Genomic DNA, 19,749 nt, shown 5'->3' on the forward strand with positions numbered 1-19,749 from the left:
TCAGTCTTCCTAAGTGAAAAGAGGAGGATTGGCAGCAGATGTTAGCTCAGGGCTAATCTTCCTCAGAAAAAAAAAAAATTACCGTTTTCTATTTGGCAAATGTTATCATTTGACCTTTAATTAAATTTTAAGAGAGAACATTTTCCCAAAAACAAACCAAGAGATTTTTACATAAAATACACACAGAAGAATCTTGCACCAGAAGCTTCTATCTGAACTTACACTCCCAGAGGTCGGATTCTCTAGGGTGAAGAGGTGTGTGTGTCCGCAACAAAGCTACACTCTTATTCTGCTCATAACAGTGCTCGTCGATTCGGTTATATCATATAATTCTTTAAACAAAGTTTTCAGTGATTATCTTAATCATCCTTTCTAACAGTCTGTAAAATGTACCATTTGCTCTGGTAGTGACAGGGAAAGGCCTTTCATAAGAATTTCGTTCTTCCATCAGAAGAAAGCATTTTCTCTCCTCCAGATCATTGTTTCTTCCAATATCCCAAACACAGTAAAGCCCATCTAAACCCCAAACCTCGTATCAAAAACTATACATGGTAAAACTCCAAAGACTTCGAAATAGAAAGAGACAAGGCTGCCATTCCTACGTTCCTTCAACAATTATTTACCAAGTCATTACGGAGTGACAGGCACTGTGCCAGGAGCTGTAGTTATGAAAGTGATCAGACATTGTCCCAGTGCTCACAGCGTGACACAGACACTGAGTAGACCAAACACGATGCATAGCAGGAGGATGCCAGAAAAGCGACCTCACAGTGCGGGGAGCAGGGGACACGGCAACCAGCCCTGTCTGGGCAAGGGCGGCAGAGAGGTGGCCAGTCGGCGGAGTCTCGAGAGAGTGGGGAGGAAGGTCATCCTGGACAGGGCTCCGCGCGACCAGGAGAGAGTAGCGCGCACAGAAAGAGAGGAAGGGGACAGACGACAGGAGAAGGTGCAAGCGGCGAGGCTGGCTGCGACTGACACCTGGGTAAGCCACGGCGGCCAGGCGGCCCGGGGACAGAGCTTGAGCCCGCGGGAGCTGTCGGCAGGACAGTGGCGTGGGCGGGGGCACTGGAAGGACCACCTGGTGGAAGAGGGGTGGACACTGACAGCAGGAAGCGCAGAAAGGAACTTGAAGAAACGGTCCGGAAGAGAAACGCTGAAGTTAAAGAGTCAGTGACTTTGAAAAACAGTCTGTAAAGGTATTTCTGAGGTTAAAAAAAGAAAAAAAAAAAAAAGATTTGACGGCCCAACGGGGAAGGAATAGACAACGGCACGCGTGTTTCCCACTGGAGGCTCCGACGCATTATTGATGGATGATCACATGTCACTACCCAAGCACAAAGTGGGGGTCCACAAAGTCAATCGTGATCAAGTTAATTTCTTATTGTGGGAATTAAGACATGGGGATATGCCTAGGTTCGGTGAGTCACGAGGGAAACCTCTGCCCTAGGCAGTTTGTAAACGCCCCCCCCCAGGAGGGAAGAAAGAGGTGGGCTTACAAGTTACGGACACTTCAGCCTCCCCGCAGGATGTAGTCAGGCGGGCAAGGCTCTGGGAGAAAACTCAGTCTAACCCCGAACAACATATTAACACTTTTCAATGTCAGATAAACATAAAGATAGGATAGCAAATGCCCGGCAAACTCCGTCACGTCCAGGTCCCCAAGAGCCTCCTTCATTGTCTTCAGCGACTTAGCCCCGCAGAGCCGCCAAAGCCGAGCGGACTCCTGCGCTCCAGGGACGGCGCATGCGCACAGCCCACAGCGAGAAAGGAGGGCGGGGCAGGGAAGATGTTTCCCAGAAGCCCGCGCCACTCTCTGCCGTACTCCCTCCCGCTCACAGGCCGCGTGACGTGACTCCGCCCGCCACGTTCCTCTGTCGCAAACGGCGGTTGGTGGGCGCCCCCCGGCGGCCCCGTTGAGCGCTGCAGCCGTGCGCGCAGGGCCAGCGCGAGCGAAAAGCGAGAGTGTGGCGGGTGCTGCCGCCGCCGTCGTCACCGTAGCGCGCCGACATGTGGCGGCGCGGCTGAGCGGAGCGGAGGGGGGAGGGGAGGCGCGGGGAGGGGAGGGAGGAGGCCAGACAAGGCGGGGGAGGGGGAGCAGCGGTGGCGCAAGCCGCGCGGAGCAGCGCAGCCCGGGTCAGCTCCCTACTCCGCCGCCGCCTGCCGACCCGGCCGGCCGAGCCGGCGCCCCAGCGGCCCCCGGAACACCTCCAAGCGGACGAAGGAGTCCATGTTGGGGAACTTGGCGGCGGCGTGACGGGGACCTAGGGACCTGCAGTGGGGCCGCCACCGCCGCCGGAGCAAGCACGTCGCCCTCGGCCTGAGGTAAACACGGGCCGCTCCGGGGGTGAGTGGGCTCAGGCCGCTGTCGGGGCGAGGCGGGGGGTGCGGGCCGGCGCGGAGCGGAGGAGCGGGCCCGGGGCGCCGAGAGGGCCGACAAAGTTTCGGCATCCCGCGCGGCCCAGGCGGCTTCCTGCGCTTGGAGGAAAGTTGCAGCTGCCCCTCGAGGCGGGGGACCCCGCGGTGGGGAGGGCCCTGCTTCTCTCTCGCTGCCTCGCGGGGGAGGCCCGGCCCCGGCCACCGTCGCCTCTCTGTCGGCACCCCGTCCCATTTCCTCCTTGTGGCCTACCCGCCTCCCGCCGGCCGAGCCTGTCCCCGCCCGGGCGCGGGGTCTTGGGGGGTGGGGGGCGGCGGGGAGGAGAGAGGCTCCACGACGGAGTCGCCGGCCATGCACCCCCTCCCTGCGGTGGAAACGTGTCCTGCTGGGCTTCCGGGCGCTCCCCGACCCCCGGGGCCGCTGTACTTGGGAGACTTTGCTTTTGTCGCTGGCGTCCGAGCCCGCTCGTGAAACCAAACTTTACTGCGCCGTGACCTCGGCGGGTGCGCGAATGGGGAAGAGCCGGCGCTGCAGAGCATCCGTGTTTACCCCATGCCCTGTGTTTCGAACTACTCTGCCGTCCCCACTTTTTAAACCCGTCCCCAGGGCTGACAACAAAAGGGCCGGGAGATCTAAACTTAGTTTAATCAGTCGCCGCCCCTGCTCAGACCTGAGAATTGAGAACCATTAAAGACATTTCTTACAGATTGCTGGCGGTCTTGCGACCCACACACGTTTTGAAAAGTTGTTTTAAAAGTAAACGCCTGGTTTAAAGTAGTTGATTAAAACAGTCACAGATTCCAGTGTCGAAGTTTACAGACCCCCAATATATTTCGGTAGTGTATTACAATGTCTGCGAGTTGAGCGTTTTTTCATTCATTTTGGATTACATTTTAACTAACATCTTTACCGTACTACCAGTGAACTAAGAGATTTAAGTGAAACTGATCAAAAAAATTTTAATGCTTTGGCTAGTAAATGCTGATCTTAAATTTTCTCAATTTGGGGGTTTTCACTGAATTTTGGAAAAAGCATATTAATAGATGCATTTTCTCGTTTTAAAACAAGTTAATTGATGAATATACTATTTAGCTCAGCAGTGGAATATTGAAGGTAAAACATTCTTGAACAACTGGTGGTTCTTGTATTTTATTAGTAATTGTATTACAATTTTGCTATGTAATGAAGTCTCTTTCCAGACCATTGCTTTCTCTTTCCTGTTTGTTTGGCAGTTGGCTTAATCGTCTCCCTTTTTTGCTATTGGTTAAGAGCTGCAGTAAAAAGTTTGTGGGAATTTTTGTTTTTGTTGTTTTAACTTACTGGACAGAAGAGATGAAATTTTAAAGTTGTCTTTGGATTTCTTTCATTTTATACTATGCCATCAAAGATAATCTGAATTTACTTTTCATTGTGTTTATGCAATATGATTTTTTTTTTAATTGGCAATTCTTATTGTAGCTGCACTTTTTACACTGTAATGTTCTTTGGTGCTTGCAAGTATGTTAATAATCATTCGATTCTACATTCGGATAATGACCTTTTTGCCTGAGAATTTGAGTACATTTTAAGATTTCAGTGGGATAAGATATGGATGTTTGCTTACTCTGAGTATATTCATGCTGTCAGGACATTCTTCAGTATGGTCAAGGGGGAAGAAGACTGTAGAAGAAAATGGAAAATTGTTCCTAAATATGCTGCCTGAAACATTCTTGGAGAATATCTTAAAGAAAACTTATTTTTTATGCCTTTAGGTGGTGGTAATGGGGCCCATGCATTAAGATTGAAACTCTTCAGGGGTCAGTCAACTCCCTCATCATCCTTTGGGCACTAACCACTGCTTAGCCAATTTTCTTGAAAAGCTATGCTGTTAATCAGCAGAGATAGGATGAATCAGTGCAGTTACATGATGATATTGATTCATCATCAATAGCATCTTTTAGCAATCAGAGTGCAATATTATACTACTCTTCGACTTAATACTGACTTTTTAGGCACATCAGTGAGAGAGTTGTAAAACCTAACTAAAGAGAGTGGCAGACATAAAAGTAATAAAAAGAGTCAGCCCTAGAATAATTTTCATTGTAAACTTCCCTTTAGCAAGCTCTGCCATCATCTGCCTTCGTCTTTTAGTGATGTAAATTGGATCTTGACTTGCCTTGCTCAGTGAAGTAAGCCTAAAACCTAAATTCTTAATTATGTCCTCTGTTCCAAGGAATAAATTAATAGGGTTGGACCTTATCTTGCATTGATGTGGTGATAAGTGTTAACAGCACTGAGTAGATCCCAGAGACTCTGTATCATTCTTTTGCTGTTTCCAACTCTTCTTTGCATTGCCATCGTCTTTTATTTTTTTTAAAGTTGTGGCTTTGTTAATTTGTAGTGCTTAGGCACATGAAAGTTCAATATAAAGTGTAAAAACAACCCCATCATCTTTCACTTGTAAAATAGCTTTCTAAATAGCTTTCTAAAAAGTCTCCCTATGACATTTCTTTACCTATAATCTTTAACACTCAACAGCTAAAGTGATCCTGATAAAACTTATCAGGTCATGTCACTTCTTTTGTCAGATGGCTTCCCTTCTCAGTCATAGTAAAATCCATAGTTCTTATTATGGTCTACCAGGCTGAGTGTTTCGAAACTCTTCTTCCTCCCTGACTTCATTACCTCATCGCTCTTTCTCCAGCCACGTTTCTACTCTGCAGCTGAGGTTTTCTCCTACTACTCTGTATAAAACAGGAGGCTCTCCTCCCACATTTCCTAACCCTTTTTAAGCCAGATTTTTCCCCATAGCATTTATCATTTTCCAACATATTGTATAATTTACTAACTTAAGTTTATTTTGTTTTTTTCTTCACGCTAATGCAAGTTCTGTGAGAAGATGGTTTATCAGTTTGTGTCACTGTTTTGTCCCCAAACACCTGAACATGCCTGACATATAATAGGTACTCAATAAATATTTAATGAATTAACATGCTTTCATCTGGGAAACATTAAAATGTTAAAAATAGTAATTGTGGTTTGAAACTTTAGATTATGCAAGTCTCAGTCTTTTGCATGAACTGCTAAGTTACTTCTGTCCATGCGTTATTTTCAGTTCAGGGGTCCACATTTTTAAAGGAGAGTGTGACAGAATGTGACCTTGAAACTGATTCGTTAGAATATAGAAGGAACTAAGAATGCATGGCTAAGAATAGAGTGATAATACTGTTTTACTGTTTAAAATGTTATCATTTAGAAGCCAAATTAGACTTATTTTTGCTAGTTCCATAAGGCAGAACTAAGATTGTGGTGATGTATTGAAAGGCTAGAGAGGCACAAAAGTGAACATGAGAAAATCTGTCAAGGCTTTTGCAGTAGTAGTCCAGAAGAGATGAGGATAGCTTGAATTAGAGTGAGAATTGTGGAGATGGGCAAAGTGAATGGGATTTGTGATCAATAGGCCTCACTTGATACATTGAAGGTGAGGGAGAGAGAAATTTCAAAGATGACTTTGGGTTGATGGTGGTACCAGTTAAGGACCAAAGATCTTTTGATTCTGACATGTTGGGTTTGAAGTACCTTTGGAGCTTTCAGGTGGAAATTTCTGTAGGCATTTAGTTATATGGTTCTAAAATTTGTAGGTGAGGTATGGGCTGGAAATAGAAAATTGGAGTCACATATAGGTAGTTGAAACTATAGATGGACTTGCATAGGGAAGGGATTATAACTTGGAAAAAAACCTCTAGAAGGGAATTGCAATGGCCTCTAAAATTAAAAAAAAAAAGTTTACTGGAGGAATGTGAGCTCCCAGAGAATACTGTGAAGGTCAGAGTAGTGGGTATGTGGTATTACAGAAACCAAAGGAAGAGAGTATTTCAGGGGGAGAGTAGTCAATAGGGTCATGTGTCAATGAGAGTTGAATAAGGTATGAGGAGCTAAAAGATTTTTCGTTGAATTTAACAACATGGGGCTCGTTGGCCTTTTGGACAAGCAGGATAGTAAGCTTCTTATTTTCAAACCGATGCTCTTGTAATTACCTAACTAGATCTAAAAGTACTGAGATCAAAGATTAAGAAATTATCCACCCTGGGGCCCGGCCCGGTGGTGCAGCGGTTAAGTTCGCATGTTCCATTTCTCGGCGGCCCGGGGTTCGCCGGTTCGGATCCCGGGTGCGGACATGGTGCTGCTTGGCATGCCATGCTGTGGTAGGCGTCCCGCGTATAAAGTAGACGAAGATGGGCATGGATGTTAGCTCAGGGCCAGGCTTCCTCAGCAAAAAGAGGAGGACCGGCAGTAGTTAGCTCAGGGCTAATCTTCCTCAAAAAAATAAATAAAATAAACTTGTAGGGGAAAAAAAAAAGAAATTATCCACCCACATTACAGAAGAGACCTAATGTTTATCAAATGTTTACTATGTTTTAGACAGTTTACATGAATTTTCATCTGATCTTTTCAGCAGCCTTGCACTGTTGGGTGTATTACTCCACTTTATAGAACGGTGTCTAGAGAAGTTAAGTGACTTGCTAAAAGTCAGAGCACTTGCTAAGAATCTCCACCCAAGTCCATCTGACTCTTTGGCTTTTAGTTATTCATTACATCACTTGGCCTCCCGAACTCTAGATCAGTGCTGTCTAGTAGTACTCCTTTCTATGATGGTGGAAATGTTCTGTATCTGTGCTGCCTAGTATAGTAGTTGATAGTGGTATGTGGCTGTTGAGCACTTGAAATATGGCCAGTGTAACTGAGGAATGGAATAGAGGTTACTGTATTGGACAGTGCAGATATAGATCAAAAGTCATTAAGAATCCCATAAATAATGAAGCAGAGTCTTCTCTTATAATAAAAAGAGGTGGAAACATATTCTTCGTTTGAAAAGAGTACTGTTTTGCTTATATGCTAGTTTTAGGTGCTACAAATGAATATTATAGGTAATCTTTTTCTTTCTTTCAACAATCTCAAACTTTCAGAAGGTTCCAAGTACAATACAAAGAACTTTTTCCCACTACCATTTGAGAGTAAGTTACAGATGCATTCTCATCACCCCATCAAGAACAAGGACTTTCTATTAACATAAATCAGGAAATTAACTGCTATACTGTATTACTACCATCTCACCCTCAGACCTCATTCAAGTTTTGCCAGTTTCCACAGTAATTTACTTTGTAACAAAAGGATCCAGTTCAGAATTCTGTGTTGCATTTAATTGTAATGTCTTTTTACACTCCTTCAACCTAGAACAATCCCTCAGTTTTTTCTTGATTTTTATGACCTTGACACTTTAAAAGATTACAGTTCAGTTTTGTAAAATGCCTCTCAGTTTGCATTTGCCTGATATTTCCTCATGGTTGGATTCAGATTATGCATTTTTTGGCAGGAGTATCACAGTAATGATGTGTTTTCTCATTGCGTCTTATCAGCTGGCGTCCAGTTTCTGTTTGTCCCGTTACTGATGATGTGTACTTTGATCACTTGATTAAGGTGAGGTTTCCCAAGGTTTTTCACTGTAATGGGTTTTTTTATCCCCTTAGTAATTAATAAGTATTTTGTGGAGAAGTTATTTTTAGACTGTGTAAATAATTTATTCCTTATCAAACTTGCTTATTTATTCTCAAATTGTCCCAGTTTTTGCCAGTAAAAGCCCCTTCAAGCTAGTTTCTGTGTTTTTTTGACTTGCTTTGAGGACTTCCTTCCTTTTTGACACAAGAAAATTGTTCTGGGCTCACCTTGTACTTTCCCTCCCACAACCCTGAGATTAACCGTTTTTCCAAGGAGTGGTTTCTTTTAGTGGAGGAAGGTATTTAAAAACCAAGATTTGGGCACTGTATTTATTTCTATACCTATATATAGAAAATCATGAGTTAGTACCAATTTCTCCAGTTTCAAGCCACAGTATTTGTTTTAGTTTTCTTGCTTTCCAAACTTATAACTTCCTTCTCTTAGTAGGAGAAACCTAGCTCCCATTAATTATCCTTAGTGTATTTACTTCTATAATCAATCCCCAGTGAGTAACCAATTTCTCATTGCCACTGCTGCTCCTTTCCACGTGTTGCATAACATTTTCATTCCATTTAGACTATGACACCTCGTGCCAGGATGCATTCCTTAACTCAAGGCTTCTCAGATACCTTGTGCTGAATCTCACCATTTTGCTTCTCTTAGAGTACTTCCCTCTAGGCTCCCTCACCATCCCTCACATGGACACCTTGCTCACTTACTTGGGCTCCAACACCTCCAGGCAGAATAGTAGCATACAAACATGTTCTTTTAAAGATTATACTCACTTGTTTTTCTAAAAGATGATTACACCAAAAATTTTAGTGAAAATTAGTGATCAAATATGCTCTCAACTTTTTTAATTTAAACCCTCTTGAGACTCTCACATCTCTATTAGTGATAAAACTAATCTTCCTACTTATTTTCCTTTTTACCCTAGAGTTCTCAAATGTACTTTTAATTGAGTCTTTTTAACATAATTTTGACAGCAAGGTAAAAATTAGCTCAGTTTTTTTGTATATAGGCTTTGGAGTCAGTCAGATCTGGCTTTGAATTCTGGTTGTCCCATATACTGATTGTCACCTTTTCTTGGTGACTGAATCAGTGTCCCAGTTTCTTCACCTATTTTAATTTTTCAGTAACATTTACTTAAGTCCAGTGGTAATAGCAGCTGACTCCATCTCTATGTTTCATACCGTTAAGTTAGCTCGTTTAGTGAGTGATTTTCAAGCCTTTTAATGCAATGTTCTAATATTCAATGTTGGTGGTGGTGTAGTTTTTAAAATGTACTGTAGTATAGTATTTTGAGGATTAAATGTGCGAAGATGTGCCAGAGTATTTTGCCTGATGTAAAGTAGACACTCTCCCTACCCATGATCCTGTGCTCCAGATTTGTTGATATCTATGTGTCTATTAGATCTGGGAATGGAACATGGCCTTTGCCCTTGTGGAGCTTAGGGCTAATCAGGCCTTCTTTATTGCTCCCCAATGTTCTTTCCGTTTTTTTCCTAGCTAGTTTTCTATACTTTCTTCTCTTCTCCTACTTTCTGCTGCTGCATTATCTTCAAAATCCCCAATTTAAACATCTCAGAAACTACTCTCCAAATAGATAAATGGGAGGGAGGTGGACTTTTCCTTAGTGATCTACTTTTTATAAAACACAATTTAAGTCCTACCTTGGACTTAAACTTTAAGTCTCTTTCTATTCTGGTTCATAATTATATCTTTGCCCTTATATTCTATAGCTGTCCTAAATGCATTCTTTCTGACTAAATTAGTCCTGACAAATACCTCATATTTGGCACTTAGCATATGTTATCTTGCTGTTCATCTTTTCTATCCTATTTATCCAACTCTACTTTTTGCACCAGGGAGGGGGTATAGTGTCTTAATCTATCTTTGTATTCCATTACCAGGTTCAATACCCTGACCACAGTAGTAGTTCAGCAGCTTAAAGTAAACAAAAACAGAAGTATAAACATTAAAGAGAACAGCCACAGCGAAGCTGCTTTGAAAATTCTCTGGGATCAGTGAAACAGTTTACAAATGATACATGACGTGTTAATGTAAATATACTTGTAACACTATTTTGTATGCCTGGATGGCCTGTCAAGAAAATTGTTTCTTTAAACCACTGTTCTAATGGGGAATAAAATATTAATAACTTAAAAAATTTGTAAGCTGTAATTCCCCTGAAAACCTTATAGAAAAGCCTTCAGATACGACAGCTTTAATGCATTAGGCCCTATTTCTTTAGGAATTGTACATGTCCAGTTACTTAGACATCAACATGAGTAAAATGAGGGAGATAGATGGAACAGAAAATAGCTTTATCATTTCAGAACTGCTTCAGAACTAGGTAAAACTAAAACTGAACATGAAGGAGAAACAAATCCAGTCAAGTTCTTAAAAAAAGTTTAAAATAAATTTCATATAATGTAGCCACTCAAACCTTCTTTGGTTGTTGTCTGCATGGCATATCTTTTTCCATACCTTCATTTTAACCTATATGTTTTTATATTTAAAGTGAGTTTCTTGTAGACAGCATGTAATTCAGTCTTTTTTTAAATTTAATCTGACAATCTTTTAATTGATGTGTTTAATGTAGTTATTGATAGAATATGCTCCTTTGTTCCCCATTTCCTGCCTTTTTTGAATTATGTGGATATATTTTAGTATTCTACTTTATCTATTGGCCTTTTAACTATATTTTTCTGCATTATTTTTTAGTGGTTGCTTTAGGTCTGCTCTTGACAACTTGAAATGTGGCTAGTTTGAATTGAGATGTGCAGTAAGTGTGAAATACACACCAGCTTTCAAAGACATACTACCACAAAAAGAATGTAAAATGTCGCATTTAATGAATCTCTTATTGATTAAATGTTGAAATGTTAATAGCTGGACATACTGGATTAATAAAATATACTAAATTGATTTTATCTCTTTTAACTTTTTGTTTGTTTTTTGTTTTTGTTTTCTTCCCTCCCCAAAGCCCCAGTTACATAGTTGTGTCATAGTTGTATATTCTAGTTGGAAGTCCTTCCAGTTCTTCCATGTGAGCCTCCACAGCATGGCTGCTGACAGACAAGTGATGTGGTTCCGCGCCCCTGGGAACCGAACCTGGGCCACCAAAGTGGAGCACACTGAACTTTAACCACTAGGCCATCAGGGCTGGCCCTTTTTTGACTTTTAAATATGGCTACTAGGAAATTTAACGTGGCTCACGTTATATTTGTATTGAACAGTGCTCCTCTAGGGATTATCATATTTGCACCTAAACATTCACAGTCTGCTTTGAGTTAATGTTTACCACTTGAAGTAAATGTCGAAGCCCGATACCTCCCCCAGTGACCTTTATGTTATAGTTGTCACATGTATTACATATATATACATATATTACGTATATGCAATGAAAACCCCACCAGAGAATTACGTAGTTTTTGCTTTTGATGATCACACATCTTTTCAAGAACTTAGAGGAGAAAAATAGTCTTATATATGCTTTGCTATTTACTGTTTTTCTTGTTCTGTGTCATTGAAATTTCAGGTCTCTCTCTGGTGTCTCTTCTCTTCAGCCTAAAGAACCTCCTATCCTTTATAGTAGACCTGCTGGTGATAAATTCTGTTTTTCTTAACTGAAAATGTCTTTTCTGCTTTCATTTCTGATGGATTTCTACACTGGATATGGAATTCTGTGTATTCTTATCTTTAGCACTAAAGATGTGCTGTTGTCTTCTTGGATTCCATTGTTTCTGATGAGAAGTTTACAGTAATTTGAATCATTAATAGCTTCTGTGTGTTATGTTTCTCTATCTACTTTAAAGATTTTTTTCCCTTTATCTTTGCTTTTCCCCAATTGATTATGATGTGTCTGGGCGTGTTTATCTTTCTTTTTTAGTTAATCATATTTGGTGTGCGCTGGACTTTGTTCAAATATTTTTTCCTGTACCAATCTCTTCCTCTTTTTCTGGAACTCAGATGACATGAGTAGCCCTTCAAATGTTGTCCACAGGACCCTGAGACTCTTCATTTTCCTTCAGTCTTTTATTTCTCTGTTCTACAGATTAGATCATTTCTGTTGATGTATCTTCACATTTACTGACTCATTCCTTTGCATTTCCATTCTTTTATCAAGATGTTATTTCAGACGTTATCTTTTTCAGTTGTAAAATTTCCATTTTCTCTTTTTTTTGGTGAGGAGGATTGGCCCTATGCTAACATCTGTTGACAATCTGTCTCTATTTTATATGTGGGATGCCATCATAGCATGGCTTGATGAGTGGTGTGCAGTCTGCTCCCAGGATCTGAACCTGCAAACCCCAGTCTGCCAAAGCGGAGCACACAAACAACCGCTACAGCACCGGGCTGGCCCCCTATGTCTTTTTTTTATAGTTACTCTTTCTTGGCTGAGAACCTTTTATCTTTCCATTCATTTCAGAAGTGTTAATTTTTTCTCCATGGAGCATTGTGTGTGTGTGTGTGTGTGTGTAGTTCAGAACAATCCTTGACAAATAAAATGTGCTGAGTAAATATTGTCTATAGTTGTTGTACATATACATAAATCATTCATTCAAAGCTGTGTATTGGGCATCCACTTTAAGGCAATGTTTCTGGATCCTGGTAACATGATGACCAAGACAGATAACAGCTTAACAATTTTGCAGTCATTCAAATCATTAAGTGTGTTACCATTTCTCATTGTTTGAATACTTTTAATATCTAGTGACTTGGATTTTAATATTTTATTTTCTACCAGAGCGCTAGTAAGTTCCTAATCCTACTGCTTATCACTGGCTTTGTGATCTTGGACAAGTTGCTTAATTACGTTGTATGTAAAATGGAGATACCTCCTTCACAAAATACTATAAGAGTTAAATGAGATGACTTATGACTTGTCAGAAAGTAATAGTTAGAAATAGTATGAAAAGCATACCCAGTAGTCCAGCTCTTGGGGCATTCGAAGCATGTGTAATAAGATTACATTTAGGAAAGAATCCCAGTTCTGCCCATGCCTGATGTTAATATAGAAGTGTGGTTTTTTTCTGTAAGTTCTCATAGTATGTAATAACATATTTCCAAGTTAGACTAGCAGTGTTTCATAGGAGTAAGATTATGAAATGTCTCTTTAAATTATGTGTGAAATACTCATTTAAGAACACATTGATTATATACTTATGTAACATAGTAAATTGTCTTTATCTCTATGTGAGATAACTACCTAGGATGAGTTAAAGAAGTTCAGATGATAGGCATAGCTAGAGTAAAGAGAGAGTGGGTGTCCTGTTTACTATAAAAACAATTGCTTCTTTTTTTCAATATTTGTTTCGCTGTGGCAACTTGTATCAATTTAGAAGGGCTTAATATGAAGAAGGTGACATTTCTTGACGAACCAAAGAATGACATTTAGCATCTGTGCAAAAATGAGACTAATTTCTGGAGTTGAAACTCTGTACTGTAAGGTTTTTAAATCTTGTTTAAATAGAACAAAGCAATATTTCAGAAGCAAATGTTTTGAACATTGTCCTTTTTTTCCCTGTTATCATAGATGAAATCCATTTCCATTCTTCCATAACAAGCATTTGTATGTGGTCATTTTTTGTCAGTAATTCCTCTTTAATTCTTTGGATTTGTTTATTTTGCATGTGTTTTCTGTGCCCTACATAATTTTCCCATTTCCTTTTTTGGGAGGTAGGTAGACAGAGAGTGCCATTTTAGTCCAGAAGTCTTTCCAAGGTAGACCAAGTGTTAAAATAAAGATACTGTTGACACTTTTCCTGTTTGGGGTTAGAAGAAAAGGATGAAAAGACATTGGTTCTTGCTCTGCTTCCATACTTGCATCCAGGATGCCTTTCTTCTTCTCTTGGCTGTTTTGCTTGCCGGATGTGAGGCTACAGTGCTGTTGATCCCAAGGGCTCCTGTAGTCCTCTTTTTTTTATTAAAGATTGGCACCTGAGCTAACAACTGTTGCCAATCTTCTTTTTCTCTTTCTCTTTTTTCTTTTTTTTTTTTTCTGCTTTTTCTCCCCAAATCCCCCAAGTACGTAGTTGTATATTTTAGTTGTGGGTCCTTCTAGTTGTGGTACGTGGGACACTTCCTCAACGTGACCTAATGAGCAGTGTCATGTCCGCGCCCAGGATCTGAACTGGCAGAACGCTGGGCCGCTGAGGCGGAGCGCGTGAACTTAACCACTCTGCCATGGGGCCAGCCCCCTGTAGTCCTCTTGAGAGGTTTGGTTCTGAGATGAGTCTCTAACATCTCACTCTTCTTTTGCTTTTTGTCTCTAATAGGCAAAAGGCTTAATGTTCTATATGTAAATTCTACTTTTCCACACTTGTTAACACTTCCCTTCAAGGGACCTGTGATAGGCACTAAGGAATTGCTGATGGAAAGAAACAAAAAATATAAGAGCTTTAGATTTCCCATTTCTATTTAAATTAGTTAATGTCATCATACTTTAGTAAAAGGGGTAGAGAAAATGGGGATGAGAATTTCCAGGACAAATCAAGATAACAATTAACTCCTTCCATTTCCTCCTCCATACCTTAAACAGGAGTGGAGTTATCAGACAGGAGTTGCATAATTATATATTGAAATTGTTGGAGGACCTATAACATGTTTCTGTTCTATAATAGTTTCTCATTTGGGGAAATAATGGGAGCCTATCATATATTACAATTTCTTTATCAAACTCCCTCTGGCAAACTATCCAGGCATATAGAAGGCACTCATTTTTCTTTTTTAAAAAATAAAGCATTGCGTTGTAGGTATATTCTGCTCATAGAGTACTCAACTGTCACATAAGAGTGTAACCCAACTGGGAGCCAACTTTAGTGTCTGTCTTCCCCCAAACAATGAAAAACTGGCCAGCTCCATACCATCACTAGGGTCTTGGAACTGATCTATTTCTACAACTCTGCCTTAGAATTTAGTGGTGGTGTAAAATTGTGCCTGTTGCTTTTAATCTGTGTCCCACTGGCTGTAGATATGCGTTGTCTGTCAGACCCTTCAGTGCTATAGAAATGCAGGAACCAGAGAGAGAAAATTTAAATGCCTCATCTCAAGCTCCTCTGTGGCAAAGTAGTTTAGGTGGCCTCTATCTGTTGGTGATAGCGTAGAACCATTGGAAAAGCTGAGACCATGATGTTGTCAGAGAAAAAGGAGCTTTGTTGAAAATATTAACAATCTATATCCTAGCCCATAATTGCTCTATCATGTTAGTCTTTACTTTTAAAAACATTTTTTAAATTTTATTGACATATAGTAAAATTGACCTTTTTTGGGTGTGTAGTTCTGTGAATTTAATACCTGTTTAGATTTATATTACCATCACCAGAGTCAGGATTCAGAATGGTTCCATCACCCCAGAAAACCTCCCTCATGCTATCTTTGTAGTCAAACCCACCCCTAACTCAGGCAACCACTGATAGTACTTCTTTATCACTGTAGTTTTGACCTTATGAGAATGTCGTATAAATGTAGTTGTGTAGCTTGTAACCTTTTGAGACGGGCTTTTTTCACTCAGTATATTGCCTTTAAGATTCATCCAAATTGTTGAATGCAACACTAATCCAGTCTTTTTTATAGCTGAGTAGTATTCCATTGTATGGATGAATGTACCATAGTTTGTTTATTTTGATGAAATCCAGTCTATCAGTTTGTTCTTTTCTTGTACTATCTTTTCTGGGTTTGGTATCAGGATAATGTTGAACTTATAAAATGAGTTGGGAAGTATTTATCTTCCATTTTCTGGAAGAGATTTTGTTGAACTTCTGTATTTCTTCTTTAAACGGTTAGTAAATCCACCGGGGAAATTATCTGGGCCTGCAGCTTTCTTTTTTTACTTTCTTTTTTTTTTTTTTTTTTTTGAGGAAGATTAGCCCTGAAGCTTACATCCGCCACCACTCCTCTTTTTGCTGAGGAAGACTGGCCCTGAGCTAACATCTGTGCCCATGTTCCTCTACTTTATATGTGGGACGCCTGCCACAGCATGGCTTGAGAAGCAGTATGTAGGTCTGCACCCAGGATCTGAACCAGTGAACTCTGGCCTCTGAAGCAGAACGTGCAAACTTAACCACTGTGCCACTCATCTGGCCCCTGGAGATTTCTTTTTTGGAAGACTTTTTAACTACAAAATCAGTTTCTTTAAATAGTACTAGGGCTATTCAGTACTATTCTACTTAATCAGTCTTGCTAGATGTTTAAATTTTATTGATCTTTTCAAAGAAGGAGCTTTTGGCTTCATTGATTTTTCTGTGTTTTTCTGTTTTCAATTTCATTGATTTCTGCTCTCTTCGTTTCTTTCTTTTTGTCTGCTTTGTATTTTGCTTTTTCTAGTTTGTTAAGGTAGAAGTTCACATCATTGATTTGAGACCTTTTCTGATATAAGCACTTTAATGCTCTAATGCTTTTGCTGCATCTCACATATTTTAGCTATTGATACATTTGGATTTAGATCTTTGACTTTATTTTCTGTTTGTTCCCATTGTTTTTGTTCTTCTGTAACCTCTTTGGGTTATTTGAACATATTTTTTAGTATTCCATTTTAACTTAGTGTGTTTTTGCCTATATGTAATTTTTTTAGTGGTTGCTCTAGGGATTATAATGTACATACTTATATTTTCACAGTCTTCTTAGAATCAGTATTTTACCACTTCAAGTGAAATATAGAAAACTTACCACTGTTTAGGTCCCTTTATGTTGTAATTGTCTTTTGTTGCATTTACATTTATTGGAAATCTTATTGGAAAGTGTTGTAATATTTGCTTTTAATTGCTAAACATATGTTAAAGAATTCAAGAGGACAACAGTTAGTTATATTTACCCAGATAATTACCAGTTCTGTTGCTCTTCCATCATTCCTCATGTTCCATTTCCTCTGACTGAAGAACTTCATTTAGCAATTCTTTTAGAGGTGACAACTAATTCTTACAGTTTTCCTTCAACTGAGAATGTCTTTTGTTTCATATTCATTCCTTAAGGTTAATTTTGCTAGATTGAAGATTCTGGGTTTACAGTTCTTTTCCATTTTAGCACTTTAAGAATGTTATTCTACTTCCTTCTAGCCTACGTAGTTTCTTTCTTTTTTTTTTTGGTGAGGAAGATTCACCCTGAGCTAACCTTTGTTGCCAGTCTCTCTCCATTTTGTATGTGGGTCACTGCCTCAACATGGCTGAACGTGGTGTAGGTTTGCACCTGGGATCCCAACCTACCAAATCAGGCTGCCGAAGCAGAGCACACAAACTTCACCGCTATGGCTTACATAGTTTCTGATGAGAAGTCAGTAGTTATTCAAATCATTAACCCATCTTCCCCTCATAAGTAATGCATTGTTTTTTCAATCTTCTTGTAAGATTTTGCTTTGTAATTTTCAGCAGTTTGACTGTGATGCATCCAAGCATGGATTTCATTGAAATTATCTAATTTCAAGTTTGTGAGCTTCTTGAATCTAGAGGTCTATGTCTTTCACTGAATTTGGAAAGTCTAGCCATTACTTTTTCTTTTTCTTTTGCACTGCACTCATTTTCTTCTTCTTGAGCTTTTGACTTGAATGTTAGTGTTTTGGTATTGTCCCACAGGTCTCTGAAGCACTAATAATTTTTTTCAATATTTTTTCCCTCTCTTGTTCAGAGTGGGTAATTTCTGTTGATTTATCTTCAAGTTCACTGACTTTCCATTCTGCTATTGAGTTAATTGCACTTTTGAGTTCTAAAATTTCCATTTGGTAGTTCTCTCTATCTTCTATTTCTTTGCTGTGACTTTCTGGCCTCTCATTTGTTTCAAGAGTATTTGCTCTTTCTTGTTGGAACATTTTTATACCTGCATTAAAATCTTTGTCAAATGATTCACCCACTGCTCTAATAACTGTGTCATCTTGGTGTTGGTTTCTGTTTGTCTTTTCCCATATGAGTTTGGGATTTTCCTGGTTCTCTCTATACCAAGTAATTTTGGATTGTGTTTTGGACATTTTGAACATTATGTTATATGACTCAGTGTGTTGTTTAAATGCTATGGAGAATGTCGGTATTTTTGTTTTGGCAGGCAATTGATTCTGTTGGGTTTAGGCCACTCCTACCAGTTTTCTGCAGGTTGTAGTTTTAATCTCAGTTCTGTTTTCAAAACCTTTGCAGTACTATTTGGATTTTTTCTGTGTGTGTACTACCCAGTAGCCAATCTGTGGCCTGCATGAGTGTTTATCCCTTAAATGTTTTCAGAGTCTATGGTATGCTGCTTAAGGTTAAATATATGTGTAGCTCAAAGGTGAACTAGGAGTTCATGAACAGCTTACATGTATGTAGTTTAATCTTCATAATGACTGAAGTGGTTGCTACTATATCTCCATTTTATAGATGAGAAAACAAGCCTACACTGGTTAAGGTCACCCAACTAGTGACAGACTAGTTGAGGTTTGAACCCAGGCAATTTTTTCTAAAACCTGTCTTTTAGACGGGATGTTCCTGTCTCTATATTGAAGAGGACTAGTATTAACGCTTCAGCACCAAACATGCAGGTGAAGGATATTCTGAACAAAAATGTCAGAATAGCCTGCTTGAAGCAAAGAAGTCTAGTTAACAAAATCTGATAAAATTGTTATAACACTGGAAATCAGGTAAGGAAAAAAAACTTTGGGAGCATTCTGCAAGGGTTTAAAAAATCAACAGTGGTATATCAGAATCAGGAGTTAGTTGATTATGTAGCGAGAAGCTGGAAAGGAAATAACTATCAAGCCGAAGGAATTAATTGCCTTAACCTTACACTGAGTGAACAAGTTGAAGGCACCAGAGCAAATATCCGTGATAGTTTAAGCCAGATTGATAAAATAAATATAGAGAAATCAACAAAATTACATAGCCTTCAGGGCAGTTTTTAAGGAACTTAAGGACAGCATTGCAAAACTGTGGACTCAAATGTGTAATAAGTAGCTGTTATGTCAGAGAGCAGGTTGAATACAAATGTAGATAGATGCCTATACTTAAGAAAGCTTGGGAGGCCCTCGGCAATGAAAGACTGAGTCACATCTTCAAACTAGGCAGGCTTCTATAGTCTTTAATAGAGTTGGCAAACTTTTTCTGAAAAGGGTCAGATTGTGATTATTTTAGGCTATGCAGAGTATATGGATTCTGTTGCATTTATTCAGCTTTGCCATTGTAGTGCAAAAGCAGCCATAGGCAGTATGTAAAGGAAAAAGCCTGGCTGTGCTTCAACAAAACTTTATTTACAGACAGTCAGCCAGTTTTTTGACCACTGGCTGATAATGATAGTATCCCTTCCTAGACATCAATTAAAAATAGCCTTGTTTATGATTTCTCTGAGGGAGAATAACATTCTCAGAGGGAGGATCAAATTTTTGAGTAGATAATTGGGAGGCACATAATGATTTTATTTAATACTGGGATTGGGGTGGAAGATCCTGCATTAATAGTAAGGTTAAATTTGAATGCTTATTATTGCTAGACAATGTCATAAGCACAGGTTTGCCTGAAACCAATGCCCAAGTCATTAATCACTGAAATATACCACTCAGAGTACCTTAGTAAATGCCCCCTCTTTTTTAAATTGAGTTTTTTTGGACAGAGGGTTGAATTTGGGGACTGGTTTATCTTGGATAGAGGATTGAAAATAAAGAATAAAGAGGAACAGACTACCAAGAGAGGTTCTGGGAGTCAATGTGGGTTCTTTGAACACTTTAACCATATGAATCAATATAGTATTTAGCACCTTCATGAAGTGTGCTTTGTCCTTGGCTTAAGTATGCCCAACGTAAGGACAGCTCTTACTTTTTTCCCCCATATCCCTTTCATTCAACCCTGGCTTCCATTTATCACATCAATGCCTTTCTATGGTGGAGTTTGTAATAGCAGGATTGGGTTTGGGAGTAGGGTGGGGAATAGAGTTAAACTTCCTCA

General features: G+C 39.7%; 1 protein-coding gene across 3 annotated transcripts in view; it reads left to right on the plus strand.

The window, feature by feature from the left end:
• Positions 1 to 2,007: 2,007 nt before the first annotated feature.
• The window catches only part of SCAF11 (SR-related CTD associated factor 11), a 65,424-nt gene continuing 47,682 nt past the window's right edge, over positions 2,008 to 19,749 (plus strand). Inside the window, exon 1 of one of the 3 annotated variants that reach the window (XM_046655536.1) lies at positions 2,008 to 2,322. The gene's annotated coding sequence lies outside the window, so the exon portion shown is untranslated. Of the gene's footprint in view, positions 2,345 to 19,749 lie in introns of all 3 variants that reach the window. The other 2 variants (XM_046655535.1, XM_046655534.1) reach the window with 2 other exon arrangements.

This window comes from Equus quagga, chromosome 1, assembly GCF_021613505.1.
Source record: "Equus quagga isolate Etosha38 chromosome 1, UCLA_HA_Equagga_1.0, whole genome shotgun sequence".
NCBI classification, from domain to species: domain Eukaryota; kingdom Metazoa; phylum Chordata; class Mammalia; order Perissodactyla; family Equidae; genus Equus; species Equus quagga.